General features: G+C 42.8%; 1 protein-coding gene across 1 annotated transcript in view; it reads left to right on the forward strand.

Annotated features, from left to right (window-relative positions):
* The window catches only part of ADGRA3 (adhesion G protein-coupled receptor A3), a 375408-nt gene that overhangs the window by 202823 nt on the left and 156891 nt on the right, over positions 1-15694 (forward strand). The gene's annotated exons all lie outside the window — the stretch shown is intronic.

Genomic DNA, 15694 nt, shown 5'->3' on the forward strand with positions numbered 1-15694 from the left:
CTCCCGCCTCGAAAGCGTCCCAGACGATACCTGAACTGGCAGATCCTCTATTAATTTCCCAATAGAATTTTATCCATTTTTCCATGTGACCTCTGTATGCGTCATCTGTTAGTAATGATCTTTCGAATGTCCATTGTGATCTAATTTTCTGACCCTGTCCTAGTTTAAAAGTTAAAATCAACGGACTGTGATCTGATATTATCCGAGGTTGTTTCTCAATTTGGACATCCTGGAGTATTGTCCTAGAAATTAAAAAGTAATCCAACCTAACCAAAGTCCTATGCGGGGCCGAGAAGAATGTGCTACCATCTACCTGTTGTTGTGAATTAATCCAAGGATCTACCAGGGAATTATGTGTCACCAGATCTACTAGAGCCTTATATACTTTCTTCTTCCTACCCCCATAATGTCCACCCGTCTGCAAGCAAGAGCCATCTGGAACATGTATGTTTAAATCTCCGCAACATACTATTGGCTCTGGCCATTGAGCTAATTCAATATCCAAATATTGTAAAACATCAGGATCATCCTCAGTAGAACCATAGATTGACGTCAGTGTAAAAGTCTTTCCTTTAAAACAGATTTCAAGTATGACCCATCTTCCCCACTGATCTTCTTTCTTTCTTTTAACTGTTATCTCCCTAGTCTTTCCCAAAACTGCTACTCCTCTTGTTTTTGTCCCTTGTTTAGTGTTGGCCAATAACCTATAGCCAAGCTGTTCCATTAGATAGCCTCTTGTACCTTCAATATGTGTCTCTTGTAAACACACCAAGTCCAATCTCAAAGATTTTAGCAGCGCTGCCACCCTCAACCTCTTGTTAACACAGTTAAGACCACAAACATTAATTGAGGCGATTCTACACGTCATCATACTTCCACAATTTCCTTATATGAAAAACTGAATTTTTTATGTACCACATACTCTGGAATATGTAGGATGTGTAATCGTGCTGAGTCAAACATTGTGTATCGTGCAACTGTACTTCTTTTTCCCCCCCTCCCTCTCCCGCCCCCCTCTCCCCACAGTTCCCACCCCGGTCTCCTCCCCCCCCCTCCACAGGCAAATAGGTCAACAGACCTATGTGTGGCCGCTTTTGAATTGCGTCAGTCGCTTCCCCTCTCAGCCTAATCTCATCACTAGCTGAGTCCATGGTTCCCCTTATCGGTTACCCAATCTGTACTTATAGTGAAACCCCAACTATCATATCCTAGTCGTCAGCTTAAGCCCCCTTCCTATTCTTCAGCTCTTCAATGAACTGCTGTGCTTTAATTTCGGAAATGAACACTCTAATTTTCCCCTTTGTTACAACTTTCAATTTAGCAGGAAAAAGGAGGTATGCCTCTGACCCTAATGCCTGAAATGGTGCGATCAGCTGTCTGAGCCTCCACCTCCTCTCCACCGTGACATGACAAAAGTCGGGCCTAGCAAAGAATGCGGTACCCTCAAATACCCTCTTGCCTAATAACGTTGTTACTGTTACTGAGACTGAGACTGGAGAAGGAAAGATGCAGCCAGAAGGTAATAACGTTGTTACTGTTACTGAGACTGAGACTGGAGAATCTATGGGAAACCAAGAAAGCCAAGGCAGGCCCACGGCTGAATTTGGTAATGCAGATATGTTAGGTGCTCTGCTGGTCGTGGAAAATGAAATGAAATTAGCGAGCTTGGAGCCATTGAAAACATGGGGAAGCTCCCTCAGCCTGGCAAGTAAAAATGGTGCTGGTGATGGAGATGGTAAGCTCGAAGGTGGCTCGGCAGAGGGAGATTGTTTTTTCTCAGTGAATGAGGAGACAGATCCTGATCAAACAAGCACTGGTAGCTCAGAGGAGGGTGAACAATCAGATTCAGACTCAGACTTAAGTATTGACAAAGATACCACCCTTAGAAGGAAGTCCTTGCAGCTATCTAGACAGCTGGCAGGGGGGTTTGAGGAGGCCCAGAAGAAGTTATTATGGGATTACTCAGCGACATCGCATTCATACCAGGAGGTGGATGATAATAACCCAGGTCCTACCCCAGCAGGCTCAGACACAGCGCATCAGTTCCCAGTCGAACTTCTGTTTAATACCCTCAAGCAGATGCAAGCGGAGGCTAGGGCAGAAAGCCGTAGAGCAAGACAGGACGCTAAAAAAATTCAAAATACAATGAGGAAAATGAACAAGCTCTATGACGAACTAGCTGAAAGAGTAACAGAGGCTGAAGAGCGGACAGGCAAGCTGGAAGATGAGATGGGCGATTTCAAATCTTTTAAGTCAGATCAAGAAAAACTTTCGGAGGACGTCCAATGGAAGTTGGAAGATTTTGAAAATCGCCAGAGAAGAAATAACTTTTGGGCTCTTTCTTTTGCTACAGCAGTTTGAAGCGCAGTTAGAATTTTTCAGTAGAACTGAATTTCATTTCAGCTCGTGTGTACAAGTGTGATTTGTAAGCTATTGGTACAGTTTCTCCCTCATTAGAGGTCAGGTATGTGAATCCGCATCTTCCTGGGATGACTCTGATTACAAGGTTGCGTTCGTTTGCGCGTGTTTGCAGTTTTGTTTTAGTTAACATGTCTGTCTGTAATGATCTTAACATTTCTGTGTGTTTTTGAGTCCAATTAATTGGTTTTAAATCAGGTTTTATTAGTTCGTAGAGAGGTTTAACTGTCTGTAGTCCAAAACTAGACGATATGAATCGTCTGGCTTGGAGACAGGAAACAAAGGATTGTTCACTTGTGAGGTGCATGTTTCAATCACCCCCTGATATTCAAGTTGATCTTGTTTTTTAGCTTCTTGCTTAACAGGATACTGCCTCTGTGCAGTAGGTTGATTTTTTTAACTGGATTCTATGGTGAGAAGAATCCTCATCCCATCCTACATGATTTTTATATAATGCAGGGGCTTGGGCCACTGCCCATTTTCTTACAAATGTGTATTTTTTATGTATTGGAATGTGATTTGAGAAGGCGGGTATAATCATTTCTTCGCCATGTGGGCACCCCCTGACAAACTCTGGTGGCAAGTCTTTCTCTGCTAGAAGGATATCATAGCCTTTCGATAGATTCTCCCAAAAGAGACCTCTATTCTCCCAAAAGAGACCTCTTATTTTCCTAGTTTTATCTCCCTCTATACGTAATGTTATTTCACATAGTTTATGGGGCACGCTCACTCTGGTGTCTGCAGTTTCCACTTGAATGTATTCATTCATGTCCACTGTCTCCAGAAGATTCATCAGGATCTTGCGAGCTATGGTCACGTCCGCTGCGCTGTCTAGCATTGTCTGGGCCCACACTCTGTTTTTCAGTTGTGTCCTCAGGATTCTCTCCATGTTTTATTTTAATACTGGCTACCTTCTTTCTGAGAAATTGTAATTTTTTACTTTGATGAGCAGGTTCCTTGTCTTTGGACTTGACGTGCTCATCTTTGTGTTCTGAATGTCCTCTTCTTTCCGATTTCTTTGAGGAAGTCTGAAAAGATCGAGAGGGACGTGTATCAATATCTTTATCTGTCACGTTTTTTCAAATTATACCTATTTCTTAGGTTGCATCTTTTTTTAGAGGGCTCCTGTTGTGGAGACTTGCCCCCCCTTCCTTCTGGAGATCTATTTTTTCGTTGGGGAGACCTTCCTCTGGACTGAAACAGTCTTTATCTGGGAGAGGTTTGTTTATTGCCCTCCCACTTCTTTTGAGAATTAAGATTATTTTTAATGAAAGTCTTTTCAGGATTTTCAATTAGTGTATTTAGTTGGTAGGTTGTACCGTCAACTGTTAATTGAACCAAATCTCTATATGCTTTTGTTAATTCTTTTATTTTAACTAAGAGCTCTTCGCTTGACATTTTTTCAATGTCGAGATGTGGTGTGTAGCTGGCTGGAACCGGCCATGTGGCTCCTGGTCTACCTATTGAACCGAGCCTGGTAATGTGATTTTGATGTTTTAGGGCGCCATTAAACCAGAGTAGGTGCTCTTGGTATGTTAGTGGAATTTCAACTTCCTCGAAAGGAGAGTATTCCTCTGGAGCTTCCGCTATTTTGTAGTAGTGGAACTCCTGTGTTACAGCATGTGCTGCTGGAAAATTTATCCAGGAATAGAATACCTCTGTCTGCCAAAATTCATGTGCCTCTACCACAAATATGACTGTACCACCTCTTGATGTTACTCCATTTTCTATAAGTTTTATAGTTATGGTTTTTCTTATATTGACCGGGATGATTATTGCATCCGGGTCGTTATCTTCATTAAACCCTGTAAGGTCTGCACCCGGTTGATTCGCATCTACTGCGGCTCCACCGGTTTTGTTGTTGTCGCCGTGTTTTGACATTGTTTAATGAAAGTTTCTTGCAGAGCAAGTTTTAAGGAAACAAAGATTAGGTGCACAATATTTTGGAGCACTGTACCCTTCAACATTGACTAAACCACAAATTAATACATAGGAATCTCTTCCTACTAAGTTCTGGCGGATATTAACCTTTCACCCACTCCATACGTCTATTGGAGTTTTTACGGGAAAAAGGGGTCTGTGTGAAAAAGCATGACTGAGTTACTCTAGTATCTTGCGTTTGATTATCGCCTTACCAAACGTGGGCGCCATGTAGTGTAGTCCCTATATTCCCAGTAGGCTCTGCGCATTGGAATAACATAAACGGCAGTTTAGACGTAGGACCGAGGTCGACTAGATCTCTACTGAATATGTTAGACTTAATTGGGTATGCCAGCTAGCTCAGAGGTCACTAGAAACTTTCTCGAATGAACAGGGAGGAGTTAACTTCCCGATTAGACAAGAAGGGATGAGCTTCTGACAACCGCATAAACATGACAACTTTGCTCCCTCCAGAATAAGGAGTATATCTCCAGAGTCGTGTGAAAACAATAGGTAACTATTTCACTCAGTCAATCGTGCATACTTAGTTTCACCAGAGTGCAGAGAAATAGAGAGACGGGTGTTTTCAATAAAAGGTGTTATTTATTGAGCAGTCTTCTTTCTCATGCAAGAGAAGTGAATTGCCACTATTGCAATACTTGTCATAAAGTAAAGTGCGTACAGTAAAAGGAGTATTATGAAATAATACTGTAAAAGCATTGATATGGTTTCTGAGCCATATGATACTTAAAACGGATAAAATATATACAATTACATACAATGATAAAAGTTGACTAAATTTACTCAACTGGTGCTTCTAAATTTGCCTACCCCAGTGTACCTAACCTAAGCCTAGTACGTGGGAAGAAGTAAGGGAGTTGCAGTTTAAATTAAGTTAGTTTTGCCAAGAATCTGAATCAAGAATTCTCTAAGGGTCTAATCGGCTCCGTACCTTGGTTTTAGAATGAAGGAGGTCTTGTATCTCGTTCGCAGGACTCGATCTCCCAGTAACCCGCAAGGGTGACTGGAAACACTGGAGCTGGATTTTCTCGGCAGGAGAAAAGACAGCGTCTTTCTCAGTGCGTCAAATGGGAGGGACGGCTTCCTTCAGCACTCGCATCAGCTGGGCTTTGGGTAAGTAGATAGCCACTCTGCTCCAAACCACCGTGTGTTGCTTAAGGCAAATGCTGGAATATTTATACCTGGAAGGTGCTGTGTTTGACGTAAGATTGGACATAAGAAGTCAATAAGAACCGTCATTAGGAACTGGCAGTTCTTTCAGACTCGCAGGAGTTCTAGGACTAATCAAAACAAAAGTATGGGGAATTCCCAGGTTGCTGGAGGTTTGGTTGGTTTAAAGAACTCGTACTTTCTAGGAGTCAAAGGAAGTAGCCTTGCCGTATTTGGACTGCATTGGCTATTACTAAATATGGATATGATTCTTATGCCTTTATAAGGATATGATTTGTTATAACCATACAAGGGCATAAATCGGGGATATTTAATTAGGGTCCTAGATACTTTCACAACAGGTTATGTCTCGCTTTTCGTCCATTTTCTTTTTGCTAACTTTGAAATTCTATTCTCTATTGAAGTTAGATTTCGGAGCGTATTTTGCACATGACTTTGATGTAACTCAACGGTGTTTAGTAGCACATGTTAGGATATGTTTTTCTATCCCAATTTTCTTGCTGCTAATTTTAAGTTAACCTCCAGCTGAAGCTGGATTTTTAGTTGTATTTTGCACATGAATTTGCTGCTACTTAAATGCTTTTTTGCACAATTTGGGAGATGTTTTGTTACTTCAATCATTATGCTGCTAACTCCAAGTTATATTTGCAGAAGTTATGTGTGGAAAAATCTGTATATGTTTTATGACATTTTAGGTAATAATTTGTATGTATTTTTATTGTGGACCTCATTAGAGTTCTAAATCTTTAAATGAATATTGAATTGAATTGACCATTCAAAAGAACAATCCAGGCAATGGAACACAGGCTGAACACAAGTAAAGTATGAGAACCGGAAAGATAATCAATATGCCACACTCAAAGTTGCCAGAGGTAGCATTCCATAGAATTCAAACATCCGGTTGCGAAGCTGGAACAGCCGGGGCAGGCTGTTTCGTGACAGAGAGTGCAGCCATTTTGGAGCAAGCAAATCAAAACCAGCACACCGGCAGCCAAGGAGAGAATTAAGGTAGAATGAAAAAATGCCGGTATTACACCAAATATTGTTTGGAACGAGCTCACAAGACCAGAGCCCACATCTTTAAAAAAAAGTGTGCCAAGCCAGTTGTCATAGAGGCATTAAATATGGTTTGGATCACGGCGCCGAAATGAATTCGGAGATCAGTATTTAAAAGAGCATGCACATCTGTACGGGTGTTACCCAGATGAAGGACAAATGTTTCACGAGAAGAAGTAAGGGCAACTTCTTTTTGGGGCATTAGAGCCCTTATTCTGCTTATCTTGGTGAACTCTGCTTTCAAAGTTGGAATGGAAGGCCAGATAGATACAAAAGTCTCCCATGCGGGGTGGAAAAAGCACATTTTTGCAGCAAACTACACATTGGGAGACAGTTACAATGTACGGAATCCCTGCTAGCATCCCACAGCATGCTTCATTATTTAAAAGTAAATGACTACTGTTAGCTAATAATGTAAAAGCTAGTGTTATTGCCGGTACTGGAGTACCTTTTAAAACTCAAGCTAAATTGAGGGCCTCCGTGTTACAGGCTCGGTGCAATTGTATATTTTGCACCCCAGTGAGTGATCAGGTGTGGAAATGCACTTTTCGCCTTTTTTAAGTAAAGTTCTTTACCATCTCGCATGCACCTATATGTAAATGGCAGAGACCAAACTTCATGGAGAAAAGCACTGCCCAGTGGTTCATATCTACCCAAGGCATAATGTTTCATACATGAACTACATTTAAACAAGGGGAAAGGCAGTGTTATTAACCCATACATAAGTCATACAGCAGAATTAAATTCAGCACAGAAAATGGTAAGGGTTCCAATTTTTCTATATACAAAAGTGAGTATGTTGCATCCTTCATGGACATGAACTGTTGTTTCTCAGTTAAATTAAACTGTAAAAACAAAGATGACATATTCACGTAATCCCACGGTACTTTCCTAGACCTTAAGGTTTGCAAAGTCCAAGCAAATTGCATTATCAATCGCAATTGATTCTGACCATGGAACAAAACAGAAACATCATCTTGCACAATATCTACAAAAGATGAAACAATATTACCTAATGTGTAAATTCTAGAAGAAAGAGTATTAAGGCTATTATCAACGACTGCAAGCACTTTTTCTAAATTAGCTTGATCAGTAGCCCTTAATCTAGAAGCAGCTTAAATTTGAGACCAATTCCAAACTTCGTTGTAAATAGCATAAACCCATCCTTTGGACCTGGCTCCTACAGGGCCTTTAACAAAGTCATTCAAATCAACATTGTCAGTCCAGTGCGATAAGTGTTGCTTAACTGACGCTAAGGTGGAATGTTTAAGCCAATCTTGACATAAATTGCCTACGGAATAGGTAGTAACAGAATGGGAGTTATCAAAACGAGGGTCCACCCTAACTTGCATATAGCCCGGTGCCAAACATAGAACACGATGCTGGCATTAATCAGAACTTTTTTGCTATACCATCCAACCTTGGGGATCCAAGCTGGAGACATTACAGTAGGTATTAGTAAGTAGGGACTGCAATTCCTCCATTGACATGTCTGTGTGATTGTACCAATTAGGGTAAGCATACATAGTAGGAATTGTAGGGGTATTCATTTGCTTTGAAGTGGCCAAACCAAGACAAGTTGTTTGTCAGATAGTAGAATTTAAAAACTTATGGGCTGGGATTCGGCACATGCGATGTAAGGATTCTGTGCCTTGTCCCTGCCAGGTTTACGAACCCCAAACAGATTTAAGATCAATAGTATCTTTCCACAGCTCATAGCCACCTACACCTAATTGATCCATAAAGGATTTTGAGTACAATAATTTAGTGTGAGTGAGTCTAACTTTAGGAGAGGACTTAGTAGCCATTTTAAAATAAAAGGCTTCTGCATTCGAATGATTAAAATCAGTAAAATATGTACATTTTTTCAAAAGAGCTTTCGAACTGCCTTCAATGGGGGCTGGACAATGTTCCCATTGAGTATAATTAACCACATTTCTAAATGTAATTGCTTTATGCAGGAAATGATTGCCATAGTGTTGATAACAAAACAACTGCATAATTTGCAGAGTCCAAATACAAATCTTCAGCATCAAAATCAGCATAATATTTCTAATCAGAAAAAAGAACTTCAACGGCTTGGACATCCCAATCATCAGAGCGTATGTTTTGTTTCACAGCGTCCCCTTAGAAACATTGGGGACATTTATCACCTCTAGGTGCCATGAATTTGAGATTTTACAGCATCCCCTACAATCCCATCTAAAACAGGCCAAGCAGTTATATTAACACAAGTCTGGTCCCTTTTCATTCTGTTTGATGAGGAGTGGGGTGCCAAAGTTTCATTAATAAACCTAATTGCAGATCTTTCGATTAGGTAATGTCCATTAATTAAACGAAAAAAGAAAACCCCAAATCCAATCGACATGAATAAAAAAATTGAGATGAGCACCAACCAGATGTAAGTCCAAGGAAGAACCCAAAAATATCTTTTGAACCAAGTAACAAAAATAGAAAACCTTGATGGTATACTCTGTTACAGAGGCAGAGTCAAATGAAAAACGTGACTGGTCAGCTGGACTTGTCTGCACACCAGGCAACGACACATCAGTGAGATAGGTATACTAAGTATCTTCATGGGGAGCACCCCCAGTGGATTCAATAATGGTTTAGTAACAGTTTGCATCTCAATGGCAATGTCAGGCCTGTTGGTATTTGCAGAGGCTAAAACAGAATTTCTCAGCATTGCTGGACAAGAGACCGCTGGAGTCATACTAAGAAGAATCGGTCACTCAGTGTAGTTTGACATTGTCAATGGAGATGTACCTGTTATCCTTGCGACCAGGAAGTGGAGGTAAAATGACTGTTCTTGTTCCCTGCATGCCAAGCACTGGAACTGGAGCATAAGAGGGGCCAAATTCTTTCTTGTTATCCACCTTCTCACGGACCAGGTCACCGACTTGAGGTAGCAAGCCAACTACAGGACTCTGTAGTGCAGCATTAGTTGTGGAGGACAAATGTTACTTTGCAAGACTGTTACGAGTCTCTTGTAGGTTCTGTTACACAGCAGAATGATTATCCACGTCAAAGGGAACAGCTGACGCCACCATGTCTATACCATCAAGGTCCGGGACAAAATTTTTTATGCCAAAGAGCATTTCGTATGGGGTGCGCCCACCCAGAAACCTTCTAGGGAGATTATCAAGTGCACGTTGTACACTATACAAATGGGTAAACCAGTTCCTGTCAGTGCCTAAAATACTAGCTATCAAGTTTTGCTTTAAGTCATGGTTCATACGCTCCACAACAGATTTACCCTCAGGCCTCAGACGAAAGTGTGACTTGGACCCCCAAAGACCTCTTGGCTTCCTTGTACGCCTTAGAAGCGAACGCTGGACCCTGGTCAGAATGGAAGATACCACTTGCAAAAATTCCCATAAAGACAGGCACATCCCTGATGACAGCTCAAGCATCAGCGCTGAGTTGTGGCCAGACCCATAAAAAGCGTGTGCACTAATCCACTGCAACTAAGATGAACTTTTACGCAGTATCAGAGGAGAATGGACCGCAGTGATCCAAATAAACACACCCAAGTGGCTTATTAGATATGTATAACTGTGTTTGTGGTGGACACGCAGCAGTTGAAGGTTTAATCTGCTGGCAAATGTCACAAGAAAGGACATAAACGCTTGCTTGTTTGTACAGTCTGCGCCACCAGTAATGTTGCTGCAAGATAGTGACAGTCGCTGAAATGCCTGCATGAGCTGAGGCCATGCCCTCGTAAGCGGCTGTTATCAAGGCTTGTCTGCGGTCCACGTTGGGTATCAATCTGTCAGTAACGTCGTTAATTCTCACATAGGGAATTTTATCAGGACTTAAATGATAAACTTCGAAGGGAAACCTCTAGGGTAATTTTCACCCTTCTCTGTAGCAGCAATAGCTGCTAAGATGTCATCATAAATCTTACTTTTGGACCTTGTAACTGCTGCTGCTGAGTATGTCGCCACTGCTGCCTTCGCTGCTTCGTCAGTTAGACTGTTACGAACAGCGTGTACTCTTACACGCTGATGACCAAGAGCATGAATTACATTCACGAGAGGCAGACGTTCTTTCACTTTTGCGACTCGAACCCAAAGCATTATATGCTTGATTGTGCTACCTTTGGAATCAGGATAGTCGTTCTGAGTCCAAAAGTATAAATTGTTGTTGAAAGACTGAGCACAGTAGTAAGAGTCACTTACAATTAAAGTAGTCACACGGTGGTCAGCAAACTCTAGTCCCAAGCACTAGAGCACGTAGCTCTGCCAACTGGGCGGTACAGTCCCCTAATGTCTGCGTGTGCACAACATCAGAATTGAATTCACCATGGTACCAACCTCTATTGCGAAGGCCGCTGAATAAGAATGCTTAGAATCCGTCGCCGGCTGCTCTGACCCATGTTATGTTATGTTATAAAGTATTTGTAGTGTGCACTAGTACTCTGGAGTGTCCTGGCTCTGGAGTGAACTGGGGTAAAGGTGGGAGCCAATCAGATTAGCTGACTAAACAGATGTGTCTTTAAATGTTTTTTAAAAAGCTGAAAATCTTGAATAAGCTGAAGGTCCGCTGGGAGAGAATTCCAGGCCGCTGCTACTTCAACAGAAAGCGACTGGCCTCCCCTACGGGTTCTGCGGAAGCGCGGGATTGCCATCCGGCTCATCTGTGTAAATAATACAATGATAATCCTCAAGTGGGCGCAAGTACAAAGGAGCAGGATGAACAAATTCATACTGTAAAAACTCCTGCGTTTGCAATCAGGGATCCAAGATAAACGTGACATCCAGAGACGTCTGTGAAGTGGCCCTTTGTATCCAACTCTGATGTAAAGCTTTAGAATTAGGTCCACTGACTTTCGTCACTGCCTCAAGGGCCGATACGGTTTAACAACCAACATGCGTTTCCCCTGCGACCGCGCTTTTTTCTATAAATCGCCATCTTCACTGCTGTCAATACTTTTTCGACAGTTGAAAAGTGCATTTCAGCCAAAGTGTAAAAGTGTGACTTGTAAGCAATAGGGACTGTCTCCTTCATTAACTTCAAGTACGTGAAACCCACTGCACCTGGCACGATTCTTATCACCAAGTTTGTGTGGTTGTCACGTGTCAGCAAGTATTTAGATTCAAGAAGATCAGACTGCAAGGATTGCAGTATAGTTGAATGTTCTGGAAGCCAGCAAGAATTGGTAAAAGTAGGTTGTATCAAGGCATATAGCGGCTTGATACGCTGGGCATAATCGGGAATGTAAGTACGCCCGAAATTTAAAGAACCCAGTAAAGATAGTCATTTTGTCAGAGTTGTCGGGGTGCGTAAATGTGCCCATTTCTCCAGGAAGTGATGTGCTAAACCTCTGCCTTCATTGTTGAGCTCATAGCCCAGAAACAACACTGTGTACTCTGCAATATGTGAAAAGTTACATTTGTAACCGAAGCCTGCAAACATAACTATAATGCGGTTAACGCGACACAGATGCGGCCATAATTTGTCGTCCGTGAGATAAATATCATCAAGGTCAATGCCATCTAACAAAGAGACGACACGTGCAGCAAAGACACCTGGGCTGTTTTTGTAGCCCATAGCCAATCTTTTAAATTGTTTTTGTTTGCCGCCACAAGTTAACGCTGTCCACTGACTACTAATAGAGGACAGGTTATGACTAAAAAAGCCATTGGAAATGTCTAGCGTGGTTTTAAATCTTTTGTACATCAGACTGTCTACAAGAGCAGAACTGTGGGTGTTTTGTACCGCACAAGTACGACAATGTGAGTTTTAATGTCGATAATCCAAAACTAGGCGGTTCGACCCATCAGGCTTGGTAACAGTGAAAAGAGAATTATTCATGGGTTACACACATGTCTCAATTACACCTTGTTATTCTAATTGTTCAAGGATTTCCGCAACGGGAGCGTTAGCCTCTCGCCCCATGGGATATTGGGGTTTATCCCACCCGACTTGAGTACGGTACAATGCAGGTGCAAGCACCAGAGCCTACTCTTCTGCAAAGTTCTGTGCTTGCTCCTTTGGCATTGTGTGAGCGAAACTAGGGAGGATTACCTCCTCCCCTCTCGGAGAGGCCAAAATGAAAGGTGGGGACCAATCTGCCTCAGCTAACAGAATGACATATTTAGATGTCTGATTTTCCCCAATAATCCCTTTTATTACACGTTGTATGTCACCTATTAAAAGAACTATGTCATATAGTCTGCCAGGGGTGCCACTCTAGTGTCAGCAGTTTCCATGGTAATAAACGTGTCAGTTGCCGTCACCTTCAGATATGGAAGCCGTGCTTGCAGCACTATTATAACCTCCGCTGCGCTGTCGAGCGGCGTTATTGCCCATGTCAGGTTCCGAAGCTGTGTTCTCACTATCTGTGGCATACCTTGCGGTTAACGCTGCAACTTTCTTTTTCTGAAACTTAGGGAGCTGATGTGGAAAGTCGTCCTGCTTGCCTTTACCATCAGTCGGGCAGGCTGCTCAAGTCCTTGTGGGGCACCCAGACCCCTGCCGCATTCTCCACCACCGGCTTCTGTGCTCGATGTTTCCTGTGAAGAGTGAGGCGAACGTTTATCAGGAACTTGAAATCTATCAGAAGACCTAATTCTTGCGTGGTTGCGCAAATCATAATTGCGCTCAGTAGACTATGGTAGTGGCGACGCAGGACGCCACCCTTGTTTCTGTTGCTGCTTCCCCTGTTTTTTATTCTTCCAATTCTGTTTTGGAAAATGTGGGCAGTTGTCTTTATTAGACTTTGCTGTCTGAGTTTGCGGTTGAGCTGCTGTTTTAGAAAAGGGCGTGACACCTAGACTATTGCGGCCAATGGTTCTATAAGCCTCCGCAATCATTATCTGCAACTCCCAGGGTTTTTCGGCATCGGCAACTTGCCAAAGAGCATTAGACACCTTAAAATTAACCGCATCTCCCTTTACATTTGCAAGGACGAGATCAGCAACTACGTCAATTGGGGCAGTCAGATAACGTGGAGGTGGTGTAAACCCTGCCAAGACTGGCCAAGTGGCCCCAGGAATGGACAAGGGACCTAACCAAACCGGAGTTACGGTGTGGGGGAAGGGCACCATTAAACCAAATATGATGCTGCCATGCCGAAAGCGGAATCTCTAGTGTCCTATACTGTACATAATTCACCGGTATGGCCGTGGGAGTATAAGTATGGAAAGTATCATCATCCGCATTCAATGCAGGAAACGTAACCCAAGAGTAGAAAAGCTCAAGGGGAACGCTGCCTCGGCACTCACCACAAATATGAGACATACCATCGTTCGGCACTCTAAACTGCGTCAGATGACGCTGGAGCGCAGGGCAACTGTGCTGAGATATATCAATATCACATATAAGGACACAAAGAATAAGAACAATTTATATAAATTGTAGCACAAACAGAGCAGTAATTTACAACGTAAACATTTATATAAAAATATCAAGCTTGAGTGAACCTATAACACATTCATATAGGTAGGTTAATCCGTCACACCTGTTATCCGGAAACCGAGATGAGGGTATTGTGGACAGATATAAGCACTAATCAAGTGTCTCGAATAAAAGACCAAACGTTAGGTGCGCCATGTTGCAGGGATTCTGCTCTTGCACAGAACTATGCGCAGGAAATCAGGACCTCAGTGAATTGTGGTGTACCAAAATCTCACCTCAGTACCCAGAACCCATATCCGACTAGCATCAGTGTCTCATTTGTTCTCCGTCCTACCGCGAAGCTACCAATGATTAGACAACTCAGAACAAGCGATTTAGAATCTCCGGATTCAAGCAGGAGGTGCAATCTGCTATTCTTAATCAGCCCTTTGATCAGGAGCATCATTTCGGGCCCTCAGTAGACACATCTTTAGAAAAGATGAAAAAAGATAGACACAGCTAAAACCCTTGGGGACCTTATAATTGTCTTTCCTTAGAGGCTCTTTTGGCCACCCCTTCTACAGGGCTGGCTCCAAAACCATTGGCTCAGAACAATCCTCCTCTTCCTGTAAGAGCCCCACTCAAGCGTCCTCCAGAGGATACTTTCGCGGAGGCCACAGAGGCATCAATGGTAAGGGGAGAGGTCACCGCAACAATAACCACAACTCCCCTACCACCCAACAGTGACTTCCTTGCACTTCCCCCCTATCATCCCACTCCTGTCGGGGGACGTCTTTCACAATTCCTTCCTGTATGAAATTCAATCACAACAGACACGTGGGTATGACAAATTATCCAGTATGGTTATTGCCTGGAACTCACCTCTACTCCCCCAAATATTTCTCCCAGAAAACGTCCAATGTCCTCGGAACATCTGACACTTCTCAAACAGAAGGTTCTCTCTCTATTACAAAAACATACAATAGAACCAGTCCCTTTGCCTCATCAAGGCACAGGGTTTTACTCCCTCTGTTTTCTAATTCAAAAAAAGGACGACTCTCAGGCCCATATTAGACTCAGTCGGGTCACTTCCACATGGTCACTCTCCAACAGCTGCTCCCACTGCTTCAACAAGGCGACTTTCTCTGCACTCTTGATCCAAAGGACCTTTACTTTCATATTCCCATTCACCCTGCTCACAGGAAATATCTCAGGTTCGTGGTAGATGGTCAACACTACCAATTCAAAGTCCTCCCAGTTGGGGTGACTACAGCACCCAGAGTCTTTACCAAATTTCTCGCAGTAGCTGCGGCCCACTTACGAATACAGCACATTTATGTCTTCCCTTACCTGGACGACTGGCTCATAAAAGCCAGGTCACACAGCAGCTGTGTGCAACACACGCACAAAACAATCCAAATGCTTCTCGACTTGGGATTTACGGTAAACCTCACCAAATCGCACCTCCAACCGCCCAGCATACAACAATATCTAGGAGCTACCTTAGACACATCAAAAGCTCCAGCATACCCCAACCCAGTCAGAATAAGCACCATACAAGCTCTTATATCAAAATGTCTGCCCCAACACTCACTATCAGCTCGAGAGTTCATGCAGATAATCGGGATGATGGCCTCCTGCATTCTCATCTTCCCTTGTGCAAGACTCCAAATGCGTCCCTTACAGAAGTGTTTGGCACGTCAGTGGAACCAGGCTCAAAGTCAGCTAACCGATCTGGTGATGGTGGACTGCTGTACCCATAACTCTC

This window comes from Lissotriton vulgaris, chromosome 3_2 (assembly GCF_964263255.1).
Source record: "Lissotriton vulgaris chromosome 3_2, aLisVul1.2, whole genome shotgun sequence".
NCBI classification, from domain to species: Eukaryota; Metazoa; Chordata; class Amphibia; order Caudata; family Salamandridae; genus Lissotriton; species Lissotriton vulgaris.